This window comes from Staurois parvus, unplaced genomic scaffold (assembly GCF_062004578.1).
Source record: "Staurois parvus isolate SC_StPar_1 unplaced genomic scaffold, SC_StPar_1.0 ptg000349l, whole genome shotgun sequence".
Classification (NCBI taxonomy): Eukaryota; Metazoa; Chordata; class Amphibia; order Anura; family Ranidae; genus Staurois; species Staurois parvus.
In genome coordinates this window covers 2,221,730-2,235,076 of record NW_028318145.1, presented here as the reverse complement: position 1 = coordinate 2,235,076, position 13,347 = coordinate 2,221,730, and positions in this window count along the sequence as shown.

Sequence of the window (13,347 nt, the reverse complement as noted above, 5' to 3'; positions counted from 1 at the left end):
CACTTTAGATTTACACAGGAGGTCTAGTACTAGAATTACTGCCCTTGATCTGATGTTTATGGTGATACCTTACATGCATGGTGCAATATCTGTTTACATTCCGCTATGAGACCGCTGCTTGCGTTTGCTGTTGTTGCTTGAACATGGGGATGGGAGTGGGGGTGAATTTTTTTTTCAATTATTTTTGGCGCTGTTTATATAAGGCAAAATGGAAATGATGAAATACTCATAGCCTCTGGTCTCGCAGACCATAGAGGTAATTGGAGGCATTCCAGTCTCTGGCCAGCTCTATTGTCATCCAGTGGAACTCACAGCTGCATTTTTGGGTTCCCCAGTGGGACGGGAGAGCCCAAGAAAACCTTGGAAGGTGACAGGAGAGGTGGGGGAGTCCCTTCCTGCTGCTTGTAAAAGTGACCCAGAATCCAATTGGCAAGGATTGTTTTTACATGAAAGCTGACCGCCAGCTGAAAAAAATGATACCAGGATGATGTCTGTAGCTGCCGGCATCATCCCGGTATAACCACTCAAAATCCAGTGACGTACCAGTACGTTGCTGGCCCTTGTTGGGCATATATGTAATAGCAGAGAACATGGGCATATGATGAATCGGGTCTTCCATGAAAACTAATCGCTAGTGCTGACAGTGAACGGGGCCGATCCTGCTTATACTGTGTTTTGGGGGACACTATACAAAGGAGGCACTAGTATAGTTCTGTTCATGATCAATATATTGATCTGTACAAACACTGTATTAGTAATGGCGGTGATCAGAGACCTATAATGTGAGTGCAATTGTGTGCGGGCAATCTAACGCTAGTTGACCCTGGCTGGGAGGGGCACTTACTGACCCTGATGCTATCTGGTGTCGTTAGTGGCAGCAATATTGTGATCAGTGAAAAATTCTATATACTGACACTGTACTAATGACACTGGCTGGGTGACGGAGTGGTCAAAGTGTTAATAGGGGCGATGAAAGAGTTAAATGTGCTAATCTAACGTGTGCGTGTAAAATGTAGTGCTTTCACTCAGTATCATGTTCGTTTTTCTCTCCCTGGATGCATAGGGGGTGCATGCATGCACACACACACCTGGAAATAGAAAGCATCACAAGATTACATTGCTCTGCCCAGGGCCGCCGCTCGCCCACACGTTGGTAATTAACTTGTTTCTCTCAATCATTTTTTTAAACATTTTTAAAAAACATTCTTTCTTTTTTTTTACTATTTAAACAAAATACTTTCAACAGAGTAATGCAATGTTACCATAGTAACACTGTACTATTCGGGGGGTGATCAAGGATTTTTTTTTACACTTTGCATTGCATGAACAGTTAAGATCATTGCTCTGCAATGCAAAGCTTGCTTTGAACTGTCGTGCATGTGTTAAATTCATTACAGTTCAATATAATAGTGATCTGTGATTTGATTGGCTTCAGCTGGTTACATGGTACAGTGTGACTGTTTAAGATAGCTGCATTTTTGGGCCTTCATATATTCACAATACATTTAAATCCTTTGATTTTCAATTTAGATGTGCTTATATATTGACATTTGTGCTCCTGTGTGTGTTTTTTTTGTGTTTTATTGATGGCAGTTAGTTTGAAGGTCAGTGTTAGGATAGGACATTAATCTGCACTGGATGTTCGGTGTTAAACCAATGCAATATTATTATTATTATCATTATTATTCTACAGGATTTATATAGCACCAACAGTTTGTGCAGCACTTTACAATATAAAGGAGACAGTACAATTACAAAACATTACAATACAATACATTAGAGCTTACAATCTAAAGTAAAGTGGAGGTAGTACAAAAGGTGATAGCTGTAGGCGATGTTCTGATGGAGGTGGCTCAAGTACATTTCTTAGGTGGAGAGGTAGGCTTCCCTGAATAAGTGAGCTTTCAAAGATCACCTAAAGGCCAACAGGGTGGGGGCTGACCGGACATACTGTGGTAGGGGGTTCCAGAGGATGGGAGAGGCTCTGGAGAAGTCCTGGAGATGAGCGTGGGAGGAGGTGACGGTGAGCTAGAGAGCAAGATGTCTTTGGATGATATCTGCGGATGAGGTCGGTGATGTAGCTAGGGGCAGTGTCAGGAAAGAAGAATGTCGCAGCTGCGCATACGTGCACGTGCTGACGTGCACAGGTGGGCTATTTAAACTCCTGCTACAAACAGAATGATGCCTTCTGGTCTACTACTTCCTGTTTCATGTATCCTGACTTCTGTGATCCACTTGCTTGACTCTGACGATGACTGAACTCCGCCTGCACTGATCAGGCTGACCAACTATCCACTTGCCTACTCCTCTGTACCTGATCCGTCTGATTGATCCTGACCTGGTCTACCTGACTATTCTACTGCTCCTGCCTATGACTATCCTTGGCTACCAGCTGTCACAGTCATCCACATCTCAGCTACACCTCTCTGCTGCACCTGCTCACCTGCATCATGCTACCTGCATCCTGGTATTCTGGGTCTTCACCTGCCAGCTGTCATCGCAGACCCGTCAGGCACTCGTGCCCCTCCCAGCTCATTACTTCCTGTCTACCCTATCAGGGGTCCCAAACTGGAGTGGTAAGAGGACGCCGTCTCTCCACATCAGGCTCCACCACCAGGTAAGTTACAGGCAATGTTCTGGGTGGCTTTGTATGCTGTGGTTAGTATTTTGAATTTTATACATTGTGTTAGTGGAAGCCAATGAAGGGATTGGCAGAGAGGGGCAGCAGTCACTGATTGGTTGGTAAGGTGTATGAGTCTAGCAGCAGCATTCATAATAGACTGAAGGGGGGATAGCCTGTGTAATGGTAGGCCAGTGAGGAGGGAGTTGCAGTAATCAAGGTGGAATAAAACCAAGGCATGGATAAGTTGTTTTGTGGTGTCATTGGTCAGAAAGGGGTGGATTTTGGAAATGTTCCGGAAGTGGAGGTGGCAGGATTTAGCCAGGGATTGGATGTGGGTCCCAAAGGAGAGGTCAGAGTCTAGGATTACACCTAGCACCCTGGCATGAGGGGAAGGACCAATGGTTGTGCTGTTGATCTTAATGGTAAAGTCATGAGTGGGGGATCGGGGAGGAGGAAATATTCCAAGCTCAGTTTTTGAAAGATAGAGTTTAAGGTAGTGGTGTGACATCAATGCTGATATGTCGCTTAGTAGATTTGTGATACGTGAGGAGATTGAGGGGGTGAGCTGGGGAGTGGAGAAATAGATCTGGGTGTAATCAGCAAGTAGGTGGTATTGGAAGCCATGGGATGTTATCAACTGACCCAGGGAGGAGGTGTAGAGAGTGAAAAGAAGGGGCCAAAGGACAGAGCCTTGGGGTACCCCAACGGAAAGAGGGAGAGGAACAGAGGAGCAGGAGTTGTATGTGACGCTGAAAGTGCGCTGAGAAAGTTAAGAGGAGAATCAGGAGAGAGCAGAGTCACAGAGGCCAATGGAGTGGAGTTTACTGAGGAGGAGTAAGTGGTTGACTATGGCAAAGGTAGCGGAAAGGTCAAGGAGTATGAGTATGGAGTAATGGCCATTGGTTTTAGCAGTTAGTAGGTTGTTAGTGAGTTTTAGTAGGGCAGTTTCAGTGGAATGTTGTGGGCGAAAGTCAGACTGTAGGGGAGTTGTCGGTGAGGTAACAGTTCATACAGTTGTATTATTTAAAAATTATATTATGGACTGTATTATTTAAAATATTACCAATTCAGATCCTGAAATTCTATAACATGCTCCATAGGTTCATTTTGATACTTTTCGAAAAAGAAAATGATTGGCATTTTCACTGTTCCATAGAAACCTCCTGCAGAATCAATCCATGAAAAATTGACCGTATAGACATACCTTTTCTTCTTCTAGTGTTTCATGGGTTGCATGTCTGCTTTTGTATGTCTTACTATCATCTCACGAAGTGGATATTTTATCGTCCACTTTGACTAACAGGTATTGCCATACATTCAAAATGTCTTGTTGAATGCATTATTGACGTCCATGATTTACCAGATGGGTGGAGATTGCTGACAGCTCAGTGAGATAAGGGAGAGAGAATAGGAGAGCAAGAAAGACAAGGATATCTGCAGGCCTGTATACAGTGAAGGAAGTCTGTAATTATGGATTTTGAAGTCAACAGACCCCAAATTTGAGATGTATCAAATTAAATTACAGTATTATAATCGTACTGTAACATGCTTGGGAGCTTATTATAAACCATGGATATTAAATGACAATATTGAATACATGTAACAAATCAAATATTCTTGTAATTGGAAAACACTGTCAAAACCATGAAAGGTTTTAATGAAATATGATGCCTGTGTAAGTAGGCACTACAAAGATTGATCCAATCTAACCATGGAACACTCTACAATGAAAAGGTAAATTAAATACTGGAAAGGGGAAAGAATTTATTTGAGGGCAACTCACTTTCAAAATCACTTTGAAGTTTCACAGCTGGAATCCCAAATAGGGAGTTATTGTATTGATTTTCTAATAAACCTAATGATGTGCAAACAATGAAGGAGGTGGAAAGAAACAAATTCTCCATGTGACTTAAAATGTGTATTAGCAAATGACTTCCTAGGACATCAAGATTACCTAAATTTCAAGGATGGTGGCAGTGACCATCATTTTATGTATTCTATATGAAAAAAAAGGATTCAAATCAAACATTTACTGCAAGCCCTATTGCTAATAAGCATTTTACAAAATGACACCACACCTCTGTTCATGGATTTTGTTTGGCAACATAAACAGCAATAATAACAATAAAAGTAATATTGTTATATGTGCTATGAACTGCAGAAATGTGCTGTGGGCTAATGCAAAGCAATATTCTTTGTGTTCACTATTTAATGAAACACTTTAGTGTATAATTGCTAATTATCTATTTTCCATTTACAGCAGTGTCCTACTTTCAATGGTTTCTTTTTAAAAGTCTTAATCATTTAAAGGTGCATTACATATTTTTTGTGCAAGTCAATTTAAACATGGTATTTTTAATAAGATGATGAATCAGATGCAGATCAAATACTATACATGCTGTAGCTGCACCCATCAAAGTGTGTAGCATTTGAATAAAGTAAGGCTTGCATACACTTTTTTGACTTGCTGGAGAGATTACACATAAGTGAAAAATCAAATATACCTCTTTCTATGCTATATTAAATTCAATGCCAAAGCTAGACACTCATGTTACAAATCTAACAATTTTAAAAATTTGAATACAATTGTATAATAATCTACCGTATTTTTCGCTCCATAAGAGCACCCGACCACAAGATGCACCTAGGTTTTAGAGGAGAAAAACAAGAAAAAAATATTCTGAACCAATGGACTACAGACAGTACAGGAGATGACCAGAGATTGCGGACACAGTACAGGAGATGACCAGAGACAGCGGACACAGTACAGGAGATGACCAGAGACTGCGGACATAGTACAGGAGATGACCAGAGACTGCAGACAGTACAGGAGATGACCAGAGACTGCAGACAGTACAGGGGATGACCAGAGACTGCAGACAGTATAGAGGATGACCAAGGGACTGCCGACAGTACAAGGGATGACCAGAGACTACACACAGTACAGGAGATGACCAGAGACTGTGGACACAGTACTGGAGATGACCAGAGACTGCAGACAGTACAGGAGATGACCAGAGACTGCAGACAGTACAGGAGATGACCAGAGACTGCAGACAGTACAGGAGATGACCAGAGACGGCAGACAGTACAGGGGATGACCAGAGACTGCAGACAGTACAGGGGATGACCAAGGGACTACCGACAGTACAGGAGATGACCAGAGACTACACACAGTACAGGAGATGACCAGAGACTGCCGACAGTACAGGAAATGACCAGAGACTGTGGACCTTTGGGGAGGGAGGGGAAGCGGGTACCTGAATTTGACAGGTACCCACTTCCGCGGAGTTGTCATCCCTTTAGTGTGGGCACCCAGCTGTGACAGCTGGGTGCCCACTGTGCATGCGCAAGAAGTGCTGCACTTTGTGAATGGCTTGGCGTCTTCTGGGACACATGACAGGTCCCAGAAGACTCCGGGCCATTCACAAAGTGCAGCGTTTCTTGTGCATGCGCAGTGGGAACCTGGCTGTCACAGCCGGGTTTGCACACTAAAGATGCCGGCGTGGGAAGACTGTATAGCGCTGGACTGAGGCACAGGTAAGCTACTGCTGCAGAGAAGAGCCGAGCGGCCGGCCCGGTATTCTGGCACATGTGCACAAGCTTTAGCTGCATGGGAATGAGCATTAACTACACAGAAATGAGAATTAGCTGCAGGAGAATTGGCATTGGCTGCTTTAGTTCTTGACATCTGCATAGAAACCAGTCAGCTTCAAGGTTTTAATGCCAAAGCTTAACTAAACAAGCTAAAGTTAAAAGGTGATTGGCTACCATGCACAGCTGCACCAGATTTTGGGTGCACCAGTTTTAGTAAATCTGCCCCACTGTGTTCATAAAATTTTGATGAATTTATATGAAACTGGGATTGGATAAAAGAAGAAAATATAATGCGTGTGACCAGCTTTATAACATGCTTGGATGCAGTGGCATAACTTGAAAGCACAGAGCCCCATTATTAAATGTTTATGGAGTCCCCTCCTCAAACAGGAAGAGAAAATAAATTGCAATTGAACAATATTTTATTTATCATGGTTATGTGATAAAGAACCTAAACTAAAGGATGAAATAGCATGGAAAATAACCCCAAACATAACATTTTGAGCAGGTAGATCTAAAAAAAAGAATTACAAGAAAAAAGGTAGGTGAGAGAACCTTTCAGTAAGGGCCCATTTACAACACAATGCAGTGCACTGCAGAGGATGCATTTTCATGCATTGATACAAGCATTATCTAATCCCTATTGTCATAATCTGACAAGAGGAACCTTTCACAATCAGAAACCTAAAACTAAGCTGCTCGCAAACAGTAAAAAAAAAACCAGTAAAAAACAGCTAAGAATGGTACAGTGCTAAAAATTATTATTGTTTTCATAATATTCCCTACCTACAAAAAATAAACATAAACAAGTTTTTACTTTAACCTAGTAGTAACAACACATGCCACGTATTCAAAGTGTAATGTGTGATATATAGGCTACAATAGGTTCATATAGGCTACAATTTACCAGATAGGTAATTCAGAATTCCTAATGTGCAAATTGAAAACGACTCCCATATAAGTCACAGCTCCCCCAATAGGAAATTCAGCATTTATCACAAAAAAGTTTTCAAAAACAAGTTTTTCATCCATTTTTCACCAGTTGAGGCATTTTTCATTAGGCAGTCCTTTCAAGATTAAAGGATATTTTCACCTTTAAAAAATAATAAATGCACATTTTTTTTTAATTTACTATTTTTTTCTTAGGAGTCCGGAAACCATTGCACCCATGATCATTAGATTACGGATGCAATGTCAGACTCCTTCAGTCTGCCAGTGTAGCTGTCTGCCTCTACCTCAGATACAGGCATTCAGTTACTTCAGTCCAAGAAGCTCAATGGACTATGACAGAGCTCACTAGTCCCCTTGCAAGTCATTGAGAACTACAAGCTGTCAGCCCCAAAAGCTGTCAATACTTGTAGTTTATTCATTCACAGAATTCACAGAAAAGAGTTGGCTGATGCACTCAACTGTATCTGATTGCTGTGGGAGCCTGCTTCTGGATGAAAGGCTGCACTAAAAATGTACAAGAGGTACCTGTTTGTTTTGGGGAACCCATTAGAGAGCAACCTGTTGGTCAGGAGCTGCCATGCATGCATTTGGTGGCTTGGATGAGCAGTTTTTAATTTATTATGCTATTGACCTGCTGTACAAAACCCTCATGCATTAAAACTATGTGTGTTTGCGAACCTGCTAAATGAATGTTCTGGACAAACCTGCTTGTATTTTTCCTGAGTATCCTGTCTCATGCATGTTTACTATTGCAACTCCCTCCTCACTGGCCTGCCTCGCCGCTGGCTATCCCCGCTTCAGTCGATCCTGAATACGGCTGCCAGACTCATTCACCTTTCCAGGTTTCCGCCACCCCCCTCTGCCAATCCCTCCACTGGCTTCCGATTGCGCAACGGATCAAATTCAAAATCCTAACACTGACGTACAAAGCTGTCCACCATACTGCCCCGTACTACATCACTGACCTAATATCCAAGTACCGCCCAGCATGCACACTCCGCTCCTCACAAGGCCTCCTTCTCTCTAGTTCCCTGGTCTCCTCCTCCCATGCCCGCCTCCAGGACTTCTCCAGGGTGTCACCCATCCTCTGGAACTCCCTGCCCCAACCCATCAGATTATCACCTACTCTCCTCTCCTTTAGGTGCACCCTGAAAACCCATCTCTTCAGGGAAGCCTACCCCACCCCCTGCTAACCTGCTGACCTCCTCCACTCTTCCTACCACTCCATTCCCCACAGCTATCTCCTCCTGTGCCACCATCCCCTCCCTCCTAGATTGTAAGCTCGAAAGAGCAGGGCCCTCAATCCCCTCATGTTTTGCATTGTATTGGTATTGTTCTATCACATGTTCTGTCCCCCTTTGTAATGTACAGCGCTGAGCGAACTATTGGCGCTTTATAAATACTGTATAATAATAATAATAATAATTGCCAATACCAATTTTTCCTGAGCCTCTTAAGCTGGCCAAAGATGGAACCAGCCGAGATTCGAACCACGTATGGACAGGCTGAATTTACCTAAGTTGATCAATTGATCAACTTGGGTACAACCAGCTTGCTGGATTTTACATGCGACTATTGCTAGTGGCTGTTATAGCCAATAGCAATAATCACTGTCCACCCCCCCCCCATTGCTGTGGGAACACAATGGGATTCCCTCGTCAACACCAGGGGCGGACTGACCATTTGGAAACTCGGGCACTTCCCGAGGGCCTGGGGTCAGTAGGGGGCCCCATGAGATGCCCCTGGTACCTATTTCATAGGCTTTTTTGAGTTTGGGCAAGGACACAGGGGCCCCATGATCCCCTATTGCCCGGGGGCCCCATGAGTTGTCAGTCCGCCCCTGGTCAACACTGTCAATGTTGATAGGGGAATTGAGCAAATTTCTTTCCTGCAACCACAGAACTTTGCCACATCTTTGGCCAGCCTTACAGTAGCTATACAAATTCTGCTATAATATGTACTTTACTGAAATGTACTGTACATACTTATGACATCAGTGCGAACACTTGCTATGGGGGCAGACGTGCAGGCTCAATCCTGAGACAGACTGTGTGCATTTGACAGTACAGCTGAGCCATGCCCCCGCTCACAGGATTTAATTGACAGCATCAAGCACCAATAGCTCCTGCATGCTGCCTCTGCACTTGTGAGGAGAGAGAGCAGTGATGCTGCTCACTGGTACATTGCTGAATCAAAAGAGTCAGGTAAGTACTTGGGGGGGGGGGGGATGCTGGGGGGAGCTGATACTGAAAAGCTTTTTACCCATTTTTATTAGGGTAAAAAAACCTTTAGCTTTCAGAACCACTTTAAACAAAACAAAACTTAAAGAAGTGCTTCCTTGCAGAAAAAAAGGTATACTATTTACCTGATCTGAGTGGAACTGATTGGAGCAGCATTTAGTATGACACAATGTTGGGTTACATTTATTGATTGGTCTAAGTAGACATTTAACAAGAACAGTCTCCACAATTCACTAATTTTGAAAAGTTAAATATTACCCAACCTAACTATACTGCTAAAATACAGGCACATTTGGTGTGTGCCTGTATCTCTGATAATCTTCAAAACATTTGTCCATGTGTAGCCAATGGATTGCATACCCATGCTGTACAGACAACCCACCCGCTTTTAAATAGCCTGATGTCAGAATCTACATTGCCCGCTGAGAGTCAACTGGACTGTCAAATGCTGTGTGAGGGCTCAGTACTGGAAAGGGACAGAATTATGGACCTGTGTATATCTGGGGTCTGGAATCTAGGGGCCTCACAGAGACACAATGACTAATTATTACATTGATTTAATGGTAACTGCATGAACAGTCTAAAAAAAAGCTCCATCTTTAATAATAATGCCTGAAAAGAACATCTTGGCTCTAAAGAATCCCCCTAATTGCAATCAGTAACTTCTAACTGTAATATGCTGAAAAATGCTATAACACTGTCATTTTCTGGCAATATAAGAAGTTATAGACAGCAGCAGATGGGCTGGGCAGGGAAAAAGAAATTGGGTCCATGTTTCCAGTAACAAAAAGACTACTGTGCATCAGACTTTGCATGAATATGGGATCTGTAGAACAACCTCTTTAATCAGACAAGGTTCACACTTGTGTGGTGCAGGCCACCACATGTGATTCCCATAGGAATTGCACTGCATTCCTGTGTACATCACATGCAATGCTTGTGCAGTGCGATTGAGCCATACATTTTGTATGGCTCAAATTGCATTGCATCCGCACCAAAATGGTTCCGGACCTTTTCTTTTTTGCTGTACTTGATTCCCATAGCACACCCATGCAATCCGATTTCTGGCAATCACATTGTGTTTTGGATTCTGTTTCTGGGTGTTGTTAATTTAACATTGGCACCCGCAGCAGATTGCACTGACACCATGTGATTGCAGTGCGGTGCAGGAAATGCTCAGGATTTGCTGTGTTTCCCGCATCGTATCAGTGTGACCCAGGACTCAGGAAGTAAATACAGGTCTTGGAGGATGCCTTGATAAATATGGAAGAGAAAGGAAAGAAAGGGCATTGTAAGAAGTACTTGATCAAAGATAATAAACTAATTAGCACCTAATCTGAAAAAAATCTTAAGAATTCCACAGACACTTGCATTGCAGACACCACAAAATAACACATCAATACTGCTAACAGTTTTTTTTAGAACTTAACAGGTTAATTTTAAAATATATGACTACATTTTGGCTAAAGAAATGCTAATAACTAATTTGAAAATCATCAACATGCAGCCCACATCCCTCCTGGGAGATTAAATAAAATCAGGGCATCTAAATTCTATCTCCTCTATAGTATACTAACTGATAGTGGACACAGTTATAAACTGTAAAATAACTTAATCATCATGCTATACTATCATTAACCTTACATTTACAGTCTGACAACAGTAAAGTATAATAGAATGAAGAAAGGCGATGTTTTACTTTCTTCTTCTTTTTTAAATCTTTATATTTTTCTATCTTCTTCCAAAACTCAAAAGCTAAAATCACTTGAAATATGCATGATCACGAATGCAGAACTGTATGTGGTATTAATCTAAACTACTTTTGTGTTGAGACACAACAAAGTACAATGAAATATGAATCCAAGTAGTTCTGATGTTATATTGAAATTTTCTTCGCATGATTCAGCAACTTCCTATTATATACAGCAGCTGTAGCTTAAACCTTTTTAATGTTTGGTTTTATTATGTCCCTTAGAGTGTATTAGAAGCAATACATTCAATTCTGATTGTTTCTGAACAGAATATTGAAGAAAAAAAGTTTGTGTACTTCTGGGGTGTACTGTATCTAATTGGATTAAAGCACTTGTTTCTGCATCTCTAATATATTCAAATTAGATTAATTAGATTGCTACATATGCAAATATTCACTAAATGGCATGACATTTATTCATTTTAAATTAATGATTACCATGTGAATTTCATGCCTGACACTTTAAGGTTTAAGGATGATACAAAGAGAAGTTAGAAAAACATTTATGTTAAATATGTTGAATCCTACCAGTTAGCTCTGTGTTTCCTAATGATCATGCCAGTCATACACCAACTCAACCTTTCCATTGTCCGATTGCCACATGTACCTTTAAAATGATCAATCACTAAACACTTCAGCAGGACAGATGAGTCGAAAACCGTCCAAAAATTGTTGGTCATTCGTTTTTCGCATCATTAGTGTGCTAGCTGCGATACGCAACTTTCATGTTGCAATCAAAAGTGCCTGATCCAACTTTCTGGATATTGCTTAGAAAAATGAAACAAATGATGGCACAGTCGTATGTACCATTTTAATTTCTAGATCAATAGAACTTTCGTTTTTTTACTCATCTATGGCCTGCCTTAGACTCTCAGGGGAAGATTTATTAAAACTGGAGCACTCAGTATTTGGTGCAGCTGAACATGAACATCAGCTTCTAACTTCAGCTTGTTCAATTAAGCCTAGACAAAAAAACCTGGATGCTAAGTGGTTTCTCTGCAGAGCTGCACTACATTTTGCACGCTCTAATTTTAGTAAAACACCCCAGAGCATCAATTCAGGATGTTGCATTTTTCAAAAAATCAATCAAAGACCAGAGAAGCTAACAGCCCAAGTCCATAGATTAAATCAACATGTGCCCTCAGATGGCTGGCACTAGGACCAAAACTAGAAATAGAATTTTGTAAAAAACGTGGCTTTGGACATACATTGTGAGAAAAAAAACCAACAAACTAATCAGCAAAATGGAAAATTCAACATGGATCTGATTTCTTTTCAGTCAGTAGAAACATTCAATTGACCTGCTCCATAGTTGATAATATTACAGTAAATACACCTGTTCTATTTCCCATTTCTGTTTTTGTTAGATAAATGTGCATTTGCTTTCCAAAAGATAGAGCCATGGAGTTACTTTCCATATACCATGCTTATAAGTCTGCATGTGGGTCCATTACCAGGCCTGTAGTAATCCATATGCCCTTTAGCTTTGTATTTGACAGTATGAACTTCCCAAATAAAGCCTTATCCCCAAACACCAACCCAGTGCAGATAGGAGGTTAGGTAAGCCTCTACATTCTCTCTGACAGTGAACCCAGTAAAGGAGTCCTTTGTACCACAAGTAATAAAAAAAAATACAAATACATCTGTAAAAACATTTTGTGTGAACTAAGCATAAAACCTTTACCAAAAAAGATGCCATGAGACTACATTTGAATTTGTAAAAAAATAAATTAGAGACATACATTTCTTGAGCCATATCCCTAGATAGGAGGGTTAAGTTAAGTGAATGAGGTGAAAATTCACTTTGCACAGAATATATAATCATCTGCAATTCAAATAAAAACCTATATTTTTGCTTGGATGTAATTGAATGATGGGTATCAGTAGAGCCTCATTTGCTAAGTCAAGAGAAGATTTCCTTACAAAGTAAGCATACGGTTTGCCTTTAGTAAATCAACCCCAATGTGTAGATAGAGATAACTGTCTAAATAAAATAAAGTGCAGCGCTAAAAATAGGTGCATAAACGTATCACAATCACTATATTAAAATATGAGTAAAAATAGTTCATAGAGTGACTGATAATGTGAACAGGAATCCTGTGTTCATCTAGAACTCGGTGCTTGTGCAGTCAAAATGAGGAGAATGCGCACTCACCGGAACGCATAGTATAATGTGCATTATTTTG